The sequence below is a fragment of the Dermochelys coriacea genome, chromosome 7 (genome assembly GCF_009764565.3).
Source record: "Dermochelys coriacea isolate rDerCor1 chromosome 7, rDerCor1.pri.v4, whole genome shotgun sequence".
Classification (NCBI taxonomy): domain Eukaryota; kingdom Metazoa; phylum Chordata; order Testudines; family Dermochelyidae; genus Dermochelys; species Dermochelys coriacea.
Window position 1 is genome coordinate 85,686,817 of NC_050074.1, and position 11,492 is coordinate 85,698,308.

An 11,492-nucleotide genomic window follows, 5' to 3' on the forward strand; every position below is an offset into this window, starting at 1 on the left:
TGCATAAGTGACTTCCACCAGTTCACTGGTGTGACTTTCTTTAAAACATCATCAGCAAACATATATTTCTTGAATGATTCTTATTCCCAAACTGAGTCTCTCTTATGGCCTGCTGCCATGATAGGTTTTTCCTTCTAGTGAGAGAATGGTATGGTAGATCTCAAATCAATGAACGCTACACTCAGAAAGATCTCAAGACTTCTGGAATATGCAGCTCAAACAGTTTCACTTTTGTTTCTACGGCCTGTCCCTCTCTTCTCACATTTATCTCCAGATCTATTCCGCTCCCAACAATCTTCTCCTTGTCCAGATCTATTCCACTCCCAACAATCTTCTATTTGTTGAACTGTTCGAAACTTTGCACTTTTAGAGAGAGGTAAGGGATTGACTCTGTGTACACAAATTTGCAGAGGGACAATAGGGTTGAGGTCTGTTATTTCTCACCTCTATATTTTATTTATGTATTTATTTTAAAACATTTTTGCTGTTAACAAGCATATTATCTCTGGAGAAACAAATCCACAGTTTGAGAACTGCAAAACTATGCATCTCTGATGGTATCTTCTAGACTGAGCACTGAGTCCCAGTGGGTAGATAGAAAGATTAACCTAAATAATCTATACAGAAGCCCCTGGAACCCCATAAGATTGGGTCCCTAATCCATTAACTATTGGAACTCATTAACAAAACTTTTCTTAAACATTACATGAATATATTGTCTCATACTATAGAATTAGAATTTATAATCCCTATTCCATGATGAGATAGCTTTGAGCTATAATGTATCTTAATTAAAACTATCTTTAGATAGGATTTTTTTCCCTCAAAAAGCATTTTATCAAAAAAAACCCCGATTTTAAATAAAAAAAAATCTGATTTTTAAAATTGTTTTTAAAAAATCATTGATTTTTATCCACCCTGGCTTGCATCTTAAAACTCCAGGTAGTTCTTTCACAGGCCAGACACCTTCCCACCCTGGGCTCAATCCTTCTCCCCTACTTTGTCTTTGTTTCTTAGGCTTTGTCTACACAACACAGCTTTTAGAGACACAGCCGTGTCGCTAAAAGTCGGGCAGTATAAACGCTGTTTGTTGGCATTTTTGCCAACAAAGTACTTCCACCCCCTATAAGCGGGGGTTCACGTTGTCAACAGGAGAGCTGTCCTGCCAACAATGAGCCATTTACACTGCCACTTGCTGTGGCAAAACTTTTGTCTTTCGGGGGAGGGAGGGAGTTTTTTTAAGCACCTGTGAACAACAAAAGCTTTGTTGTTCAATTGGCACTGTAGACAAACCCTTATATGTTCACAGCAGTCATCCTGGACGAGGATTCAGTGAAGAACAAACCCTGATTAACTCACTCCCCTGACTTAAATAGGCTTTATATATGGCAGGAATCTTTTGTCTTTCAGTGTGATTCCCACCTACCCCTCTGTGGAAAAATACTGGTATTCTATCATGAAGTCCAGTACCAGGTGACTTGAACACATGACCCTGCAGTGTCAAAGCAGCCATGAGTCAGAGGCGGTTTATAGCATCTCAGGAAAGCTGCTCAGGAAGGCGGGAGATTAGCATCTTCAAAGACCTATTGTTCTCCCTAATGGTCCATTGACTTGTCCCCAGCTAGCCAGTCAGACTGATTGCATTCTGTCTGGTGCGCGTTCCCCAGGTGCAAACACTTTTGTAGTACAGATGTTTTCAATATTCCTAATTTTAGATACAAAAATGATACATGCATACAAATAGAATAATCATATTCAGTAAATCATAACTTTCCAATGATACCTCACATGATCTATCCTGCATAAAATACATTATGACTATGACACAATCCTATCATAATATTACTATGAAAAATATGGACAGCAGTGTCACACAGGCTGACTCAACAAAGAATGAGATTTTTGAAAGATCAGGACATTTTTTCTTGTTTTCTTATAAACTGTGGACTATAAAGAGCATCGCCCAAATGCATCCCTGGTATAACTTCACTGAATTTGGTCTCGTGTCTACATAAACCTCCTTTTTTCACTTTATTGTAGAAATATTATCTTTGTAATGCTTCATTTGCAGTGTGTGACATTTTAGATAAATAATAAGCTAAAACTTCTCTCCCCTCTTTCAACCTAAATTATCACAGTGGCTAGATTATTTTTCACAGTGTGAATGGAACAGAGCAATCACATTATTCATGGTAATTAGCAGGATTTGTTAAAGCCTACACATGATGCAACACACATAAATGGAGTACAATGTAACAGGTAATTGTTTCTTACTGCTTCTCTGCATCAAATATTTCCCACATCTCACTACACATAATTCAGTAATAATGCTCCTCTATTTCCAAATACACTGCAGAAGGGTCCTACCCCCTATGAAATGAAAATAGATTACAGCTGCTTATCAAGTAATTTGTTTGGTTCCATCTAACCCAACAATTAAGAGGATATGGGCAATAGAAAAGCTAGAATGTACAGCCTACCTATGATGTAACTGGAAATGCACTAGATGTTTTTCCACAAACGTCAGGTGCATTAATCAATATAACTCCCAGCAGAGCATATAATTATGGCAACAAGTCATTTAGTAGCATGTCAGAAATGCTTAGGTAAGCAATGACCTCACTTAGGCCCATTGGGATCGGGTTTGCATTATAATACAGAACTAGCTTTATGGTACTGAAATGCGGCAAACAGTGAAACAAGACTGTATAATTTATGCTAAGGCAATCTTGTTCCTCCCCAACTCTTTCCACAAGCTGATAGGTGCTATGTTGAAGATGGAAATTAACACTTTTTCTTCTGTTCATGAAAGTTTTGAGGGTGGCTTCTCATTTCGTTCTTTCCAGCCTGACTTCCGGAACAATTTCTAGTAAATTACTAAACACCAAACAATATTTGCTTAGAAATTGACTGTGAGATTTAGAGATTTGGAATGCACAGTGCAGTCAAAGCTGAGTTGGTTGCCAATTCTTTTACCTTTCTACAGACTGGAAATAATGCCTGCCCAGGACTTGTCTTCTGTGCTGTAGCCATGCAAACTGGGGTGCCATTAGGTATCAAAGTTGTTGGTAATCTGTAGAGAGAAAACTGAAGTATCCAAATTTAAATAGGCCACATTCATCAAAAGAATAATAAGCAGTCTTCTCGAGTTTCTCCCATAGGAATCCTTCACTTCATTGGTGTTCTGGGCCAAGGTGCTCGAAGCATCACAGGCCTGGCAGGAGTACTCTGAGAAAAATGAGGCTTACACACAGCTGTGAGTTACTGGCTTTACTGAAGGTTAGCGACCCACCCGCAACGGGGACTCCAAGCGTTGCAGTCACGGAGGCGGGGAACCCAGCACACCGGAGCTCTGCCTGGGACGGAGTCCAACGGAGGGGCAGACAGTCAGCGTTAATAAGCACTACACAAAAACAGCTCCTGAATATAGAATTAGGTACTTCCCAAAGGGGGGCTTTCTGCTACGTGGCCAAGGGCCATGCAAAGCAACTGTGTCCTTCAGTACCTATCTATGTCCTACAGTAACCTCTCAGCCCAAGAAAGCGGAAGTTCCCTAGCTAGGCCGTAACAAAGTCTTCCGCAGTCCCTTACACTTGGGGAGGGCCCCTAAAGGTCTCTATATTTCTCCCACTCTGTACCATCCTGCCTTGAATATTGGGTTTCCCACTCTTGGACAACTGGACTCCAGTCCTTATGGATCCCAACAGTGACAACTTTTCTAAAATTAGGAGGTGGGGTTCCGGCAGAGAAGATGCAAGATACTACCGTTCCCCTAGGCCTGAGGGAACTACCTCAGTACTACAGCAATCCCAGATCTTGTTTACCCAGGGAGTGAGAATCAGATTGGAAATTGAACCAACTCTTTGCCACAGAAAGTGAAATAAAAACAAATATACTAGTGCAAGGTGAAGGTAACAGGGAATGCCAAAGCTAAGGTTCTTATAGGAATATTATCTTATTTATATATTCAACATATAACATATTTTGATTACTGTTTAGGCTGTTACATATAAGGCCAAATTCCATGCTGGTGTAAACAAATGCAATTCCATTAAGTCAAGATCATAGTATGATCCAGTTTCTTCAATGTGGATCAGTTAATGTTAATATGAGAACCTTAAAGTATGTTCTTCTTCGACATGTATTTCCTCATGTCGATTCCATTTTAGGTGTGCGCACGCCCATCTGCACAGTTGTCGGAGATTTCTGCCCTAGTAGTATCCGGAGGGCCAGCTGTGGCACCCCCCTGGAGTGGCACTCCCATGTGGCAGTATATCAGGTGTCACCAGCTCTGCATCCTCTCAGTTCCTTCTTACTGCCCATGACAGTTGATTGAAGCACCTTGTCTTGCTTCGCAAGAACAGTAGCAGTTTATGCATGACTTGTTAGTTGTGGTTGTACATAGTTTCATAGTTAGTTAGTTGATAGTCTTAGCTGGGGCATGGCTATACTTGCAGATGTAGAGCACTGGGAGTTAAACCAGCCCTCGGAAGCACAGTAGGGAAAACGCTGCAGTGTGTCCACAACATCAGATTCAAACACACTGGCGTGGCCACATTAGCAGCTCTTGTAATGCCACAGAGAGCAGTGCATTGTAGTAGCTATCCCAGCATGCAAGTGGCTGCAATGTGCTTTTCAAATGTGGGGGCTGGGGGGTTGGAGTGCGACAGGGAGTGTGTTGTGTGTATGTGGGGGAAGAGAGAGTGGGGTTTTGGGGAACTGAGAGCGTGTCAGCATGCTGTCTTGAAAATTCAGACAGCAGCAGATCCCGCTTCCCCTCACCTCTCTCTCTCACTCATAGCAAGCAGCATTCCACACTAATGGTTGCTTTGTCCCGGGGCAGATAAGCAGCCGGCTGTCAGAAACAGAGCTTTGAAAGGGCATATCCACATTCCTATAGCCGAGTTCAAAACAATGACAAGAGTGGCCACTTGACTTAAGGGGATTATGGGACGTTTCCGGAGGCCGATCACAGCACAGTAATGCAACACCTGGTTCACGCTGACGCTGGGGCATTTCAGCTGAGGCACAATAAGCGTTATGCTTCTCGTGGAGGTGGATTACCAAGAGCGCTCCAGCTGCAGAGTCCAGACGCTCTAAGAGGTGCCTTGCCAGTGTGGATGGGTCGTGAGTTAGGGCGCCTGGGGATGCTTTAATGCGCTTTAACTTGCAAGTGTAGCCAAGCCCTTGATCAAGAGTGTCCCCCATTGGGACTTTGCCCCAAGCGGGTCATGCCCTGCTCCCCCGGCTTTAAGCCATGTGTCATGCATCAGGCCGATGCCAATCAGTGATCTGCACGATAGCTGCCTTAAGCTTCTGGGAGAAGGCCATTGCAAGGACAGATGGCAGATCTGTAAGAACTTTTTGCCTGCGGACTCAGAAAGAGCAGGATATCCATTTGAGGGAGTTATTGATGGAGGCTGCTCTTCACTAGGTGTCAGAACCCTACACTGCAGCACCTAAGCCCAGCACTTTGGCCTCGGCACAAGGCGCACCGCTGGCACCGGACTTGGCCCAGCACTGCTCCGTCTCACCAATGCCAAAGAAGAAGCTCAAGAAACGAAGCCCCTCAGCACTGAAGGACAGAGGCTCATCAGGCAAAGGACCTCTGTCAGGCCATGCACCCGCTACGGGGAGTCACAGGGGTACTGCAGAGGTTGAACCCACCAGCCCCACCAAGGATCCACTCCACACCCCAGACAGTGGCAAGGGTTCCCAGCCTACAATGAGGCCTGCAGTGCCCAAAACGGTCTCGGTGGCCAAGGAGCAAGGCCGACTGACTCCGCAGGTGTCATACCAGGTGACCAACACAGCTCCGCTTGTGGCACCAAAGGGGAAGGCCACCAGGGTGCTGCAGCATAGACTGGCAGAACACCCCAGTTCGCCGGATCGCAGACCTCGGGACCCAGTACCGCATCCTAGCTTGCCAGCCGGACAGCCAAGATCTCCATTGAGATCCCTTCCTACCAGGCAGGGGACTCCGGACTCATGGCGCCGCCCCTGGTACCAATGACTGTCTGGCCATAGGTTGCCTAGACACCAGACACCCTCTCCCAGAAGGTCTCCTCATCATCGGTCCCCATCCTGGAGGGCTCGCTCGTGGTCTCAATGTCGGTCACACTTCCCCCAGTACTGCTCCTCCAGCAGGCGGCACTACTCCCTGTCACCCCGCCATTCACCTACCAGAGTCAGTAGGCAGACTCAGTTCTTGATGGCCCCGCCGTGGTCACCGGAGGGGCAGTGGTCAGGTTCGGTGGTGGCCTGCAGAGTCCTCCAAATGGCCTGGGATGTGACAGACTTGGCTGTCAGGGTGGTCGTGTCAGCGGTAGCCATGTGACGCAGCTCCTGGTTGCAGGCTTCTTGGCTGTCTCAGGAGATGCAGACCACAATACAGGACCTGCCATTTGAAGGTTCAGGGCTCTTTTCTGAGCTAACTGACTCTAGGCTCCATGGGCTCAAGGACTCCTGAGCCACCCTCCATTCCCTGGGTCTGCACACCCTGCAGCAGTCCAGGAAGCCATTCCTCCACCTCCCACACAGTCTAAGTCCTGGGGGGCTCCCAGGTCTGGCCCCTACAGGAGGAAGGACAAGGACAAAGGGCCTAAGAGATGCTACCAGTCCTCTTCCTGTCTGGCTGCTCAACCTGACCCTCCCAGAAGTCAGGGAGGCCAGAAGCAGTCACTTTGAGGGTGCGCTCGAGGATGGCGCCCCAGCTAATGTACTGGATTCAACCCTCCCTTTCCTCAACCACTTCCATCCTTTCCTGTCAGCCTGGTCCTGTGTAACCTCGGACTGCTGGGTGCTAGATACCATTTCTTCAGGCTACACCCTGCAGTTTACAATCAACCACCCCTCCCACCCCTTTCCCCGTCCCTCTTCAGGGACCCTTTTCACAAGCAACTCCTCATTCAGGAGGTCAAAAACCTCCTTTGCCTGGGGGCAGTGGAAAAGATTCCTCAGAACATGGAAGGCAGAGGATTCTACTCCTGCTACTTCCTAATTTCAAAGGCAAAAGGGGACCTCAGACCCATCCTAGACCTGAGTCGCCTCAGCGAGTCACTCCAGAAGCTGAAGTTCCACGTGATCATCCTGGCCTCCATCGTCACTTCCCTGGATCTGGGAGACTGGTATGCTGCCCTCATTTTAAAGGATGCTTACTTCCATATGTCCATCTTCCCAGGGCACCAGCGTTTCCTCTGCTTCATGTTGGGAGGGTGCCATTTCCAGTTTATGGCAATGCCCTTTGATCTTTCATCAGCCCTGAGGGTGTTCACAAAATGTATAGTGCCAGTGGCTGCTTACCTGAGATATTGAGGATCCAAATATACCCGTACTTCGATGACTGGCTGATAAGGGACGGTCTCCGGGTCAGCTGCAGAGACATCTCGACTTGGTCTGTTCCACTTGTCGTGACCTAATAATAAACAAGACAAAGTCAACCGTAACCCTGATACAATGCTTAGAGTTCATCGGAGTGTTCCACAACTCCACTCGGGTCAGGGCCTTCCTCCCCAAGACTCGATTCCAGGCCATGACAAACCTCATCGCGGGCTTGCAGGCCCACCCACTCACCTTCAACCACACATGCCTGAGGCTGCTGGGCCAAATGGCAGCATGTACTTACATGTCCGGCACGCACAACTCCGCCTCAGACCTCTTCAGGCATGGCTGGCATCGGTCTATGTACCCAACCAGCCCAGCATGGACCAAGTGGTCAGGATTTCAGACAGCGTCCTGGCGTCCCTCGTATGGTGTCAGTATCCCACATCGGTGTTGGCAGGTGTTCCCTTCACGTCCCTATCCTCGTCATTCTCATCACTCAAGGTCATTGGTCCAGTCAGGTGGTCAGCTCCATCTTCCACAGGTAGGGAACTCCCCAGGTGGACCTGTTCACGTCCTGGCAGAACAGGAAATGCCACGTCTTCTATTCAATTGGAGGGCATGGAGAGAGGATCCCTGTCCGATGCTTTTCTGTTCCCTTGGTCAGGGGCTCTGATGTATGCCTTCCCTCCGCTGCCATTGCTGCCCAAGGTCCTCGCAAAGATAAAACAGGACAAGACAAGGATCATCCTCGTAGCACCAGCGTGGCCATGCCAGCACTGGTTCAGCACCCTGCTGGACTTCTTGGTAGCTACCTGTCAGGTCAGACCTGTTGTTCCAGAACCACGGCAGTCTTCTGCACCCCAACCTGGCAGTGCTACATCTGACAGCCTGGCTGCTGAGTGGCTAAACTCACAGGAGCAGCAGTGCTCGGCTGAGGTTCAGCGTGTCCTGTTGGGAAGTAGGAAGCCCTGCACCAGAGCGACTTACCTGGCAAAGTGGAAATGGTTCATCTGCTGGATCGTGGGCAAAGGTGTCAGTCCCAAATGGGCTTCTCTGGAGCTTAAGGCTTAATCTCAAGCTCCAGGACTTGTCCCTTTCATCCATCAAGGTCCATCTAGCGGCCATCTCAGCCTTCCATCCACACTTTGAGAGCAGGTAGTTTTTTGCTCAGGACATCATAGCCAGATTCCTTAAGGGCCTAGATCACGTCTACCCAAAAGTCAGGGATCCCGTCCCGCCATGGGATTTGAATCTGGTGCTGACGCAGCTCATGGGTCTCCCCTTTGAGTTTCTGGCTTCTTGCTCCCTCCTTCTCTTTTCCTGGAAGGTCGTGTTCCTAGTTGCAGTGACGTCGGCCTGCCGAGCATCTGAGATTCAGGCACTCATCTTGGAGCCGCCATACACGGTCTTCTACAAGGACAAGATCCAGCTCAAACCAGGCCCAGCATTTCTTCCCAAAGTCATCTCTCAATTTCATTTGAGTCAGGACATTTACTTACTAGTCTTCTTTCCAAGGCTGCATAAATTGGAGGAGGAGCATAGGCTACATGCCTTGGACGTCCGGAGGGCTCTGGCCTTCTACATTGACAGAATCAGGCTGTTCCATAAATTGACACAATTATTCATCACCGGGGCCAACAGGATGAAAGGTTGCCCTGTATCCACTCAAAGAATTTCTTCTTGGATCACGGCCTGCATTCACTTCTGCTATGACCAAGCGAAAGTGCCACTTCTGGCGATCATCACCTCCCACTGTAGCAGGGTGCAGGCCTCCTCGGCAGCTTTTCTGGCCCAGGTGTCTATTCAGGACATCTGCAGAGCATCCACCTGGTCATCTGTCCATACCTTTATGTCCCACTATGCGCTGACCCAGCAGGCCTGGGACAATGCTGGCTTCGGTAGGGCAGTACTGCAAGCTGTGAACTCCAAGCCTACCTAGAATGGAATTGACATGAGCAAGGACTCAAAGAAGAAAAAAAGGTTATCTACCTTTCGTAACTGTTGTTCTTCGAGATGTGTTGCTCATGTCCATTCCATTTTCCGCCCTCCTACCCCTCGCTGGAGTTACCAGCAAGAAGGAACTGAGAGGGTGCAGGGTCGGCAGCGCCTGATATACCGCTGCATGGGAGTGTAACTCTAGGGGCGCCACAGCCAGCACTATGGATACTGCTAAGGTAGAAATTTCCTACAACTGTGCAAGTGGGCATGCGCACACCTAAAATGGAATGGACATGAGCAACACATCTCGAAGAACAACAGTTACAAAAGGTAGGTAACCATTTTTTCTACTTTGAAAAGCGATTCTGTAAAAATGCCATTGTGGGGTTCCTTCCTTATTGTGTCTCAGTGATTATCAAATGTGCTCAATTAACAAGTAAAAAGATGTTTTTCTATCTGCCAGTCCTGAAAACTCAATCTGGGTCTGATATTTAGACTGGGTTCTTTCTATCTGAAGAGTAATAACCTTAAGGTTCTTGCTGGCCAAATTAGGTCCTATGCTACTCTAGTATCTTCAGATTATACTCTTATTTACCTCTGTACAACCCTTTTGCCTTGCAAACAAATCTGCTGAGGTTACACAAGATGGAATAGAATCAGATTCACTCCAACTTAGCTGTGTTATATCTGCAATGCTAACAGGAGGAAAAAGCAACACATTTATTTTTGTCATTGAGGTAAGCAGATCTGACTCTGAATACACAAAGGACCCAAAGTGATTCATCAGAAGATGTCATTTTTATACAGCCACTTCTCAGGAGTAAAAAACAAACCTTTAATTTTTGCACTTCTTTGCATATTTTGATACACAAAAAATAACCTTAACATTGCATTTATATAGTTATTTTGTACTTAAAGTGCAAACTTACTCTGGCAAGGGACAACGCAAAAAAATCACCCTTCTTACTCAGCCAATCTGCTCCCTGCATTTATTCAGTCATAGCTGCTGACTTTGGTAACTAAAATTTTATTTTTCTCCTTTTTACTCCTGAGCACCCTGCAGATTCACCACAGGTTTAGGGAACTGGATAATCATGTGAATCATCACCAGAACTGTTAATTAAGTTCTGATTGCAGGCCCTTTATTGTTTATCATGTACAAGCCAAAAAAGTCCAGCTTGGCTTTTATACCCCATGTTCCATTTACAGAGCTGGCAGTTAGAAAAAATATCTTTTTTTATTTGTACACTGAGCACATTTGACTTGGAAATAGTGAGCGAGACTAAGAGAGCCCTACAACACGTCATGTTTCATAGAAGAACCACACTGTAATAAATATTGAGTTAGACTATTAGCTGAGTGCCTGTGCAGATGTTTTACAAAAATGGAAATCTGGTTATTAGTGTTAGAAATATTCAATAAAACTCTAAAAGAGGATGACCAGGGATGATATTTATGTCTGGCTATTCACTAGGTCTTGGAAGAATGTGGTACACTTCAAAGAATATATAATTATGCAGAATGTCATGGACTGGAGTATGGCTTAGTATCATCCTCACCTCATGCTAGCCCACAGTTATCCACACCTTTTTAAAAAGTCACTACATTGCTAAAGGACATGTTAGTGTGATAGCAAACCGGATGTACCGCAAGCCTAGTACCAATTCAGAAATTGATTTGTAATCACATGACCAATGGGTACATCTAGAGGAAATTGCTGAATGCATGCAAAAATCAAGCTAAAACTGGTACATTTACAGGCTTTGGAATATAGGGGATTGCTGAAATTTGGAATATAGGGGAATGCAGGGGATTGCTGAACATCTGTAAAAATGTTAATCGCTGTGAAAACTGCACAGTTCTCTGGCTGCATTTAGTGGCAGCATTGATGGTTTACAGGGTTTCGTCCAGACTTCAGTCAGAAAGACTGCGACCAAAATGCAAGGTAGAAACTGAGGGTTAAATGGGGTATCCTCAGGCTTGTCAATTAGGCACCACCCACATTGTATGGAAGAAAATCTGATTTACTCTTTTTTTTTTCTTTTACAAAAGAAAATTACTCAACTGCCAAGTGCCAGCTCAGTTTAATTTAGATCGGACAGATCACAAATCCTTGAAAGTCATGTTTTATGACAGGCAGTTTATCAGCCTGTTCACAAGGCTTAGGTTTGGCAGTTCTGCACAACCCTAGGTGAATGCAGCTTATTCTGCATAGTGGGTTTCTGGTATGA

At 46.1% G+C, this 11,492-nt stretch overlaps 1 long non-coding RNA gene across 1 annotated transcript; it reads right to left on the minus strand.

The window, feature by feature from the left end:
- Positions 1–846: 846 nt before the first annotated feature.
- On the minus strand, positions 847–8,173 carry LOC122460928. The gene is made up of 3 exons (XR_006282558.1): positions 7,625–8,173; positions 7,303–7,414; positions 847–3,087 (listed from the first exon to the last, which is right to left on the minus strand). It is a non-coding gene; the product is annotated as an uncharacterized LOC122460928 (long non-coding RNA).
- Between the last annotated feature and the right edge of the window lie 3,319 nt (positions 8,174–11,492).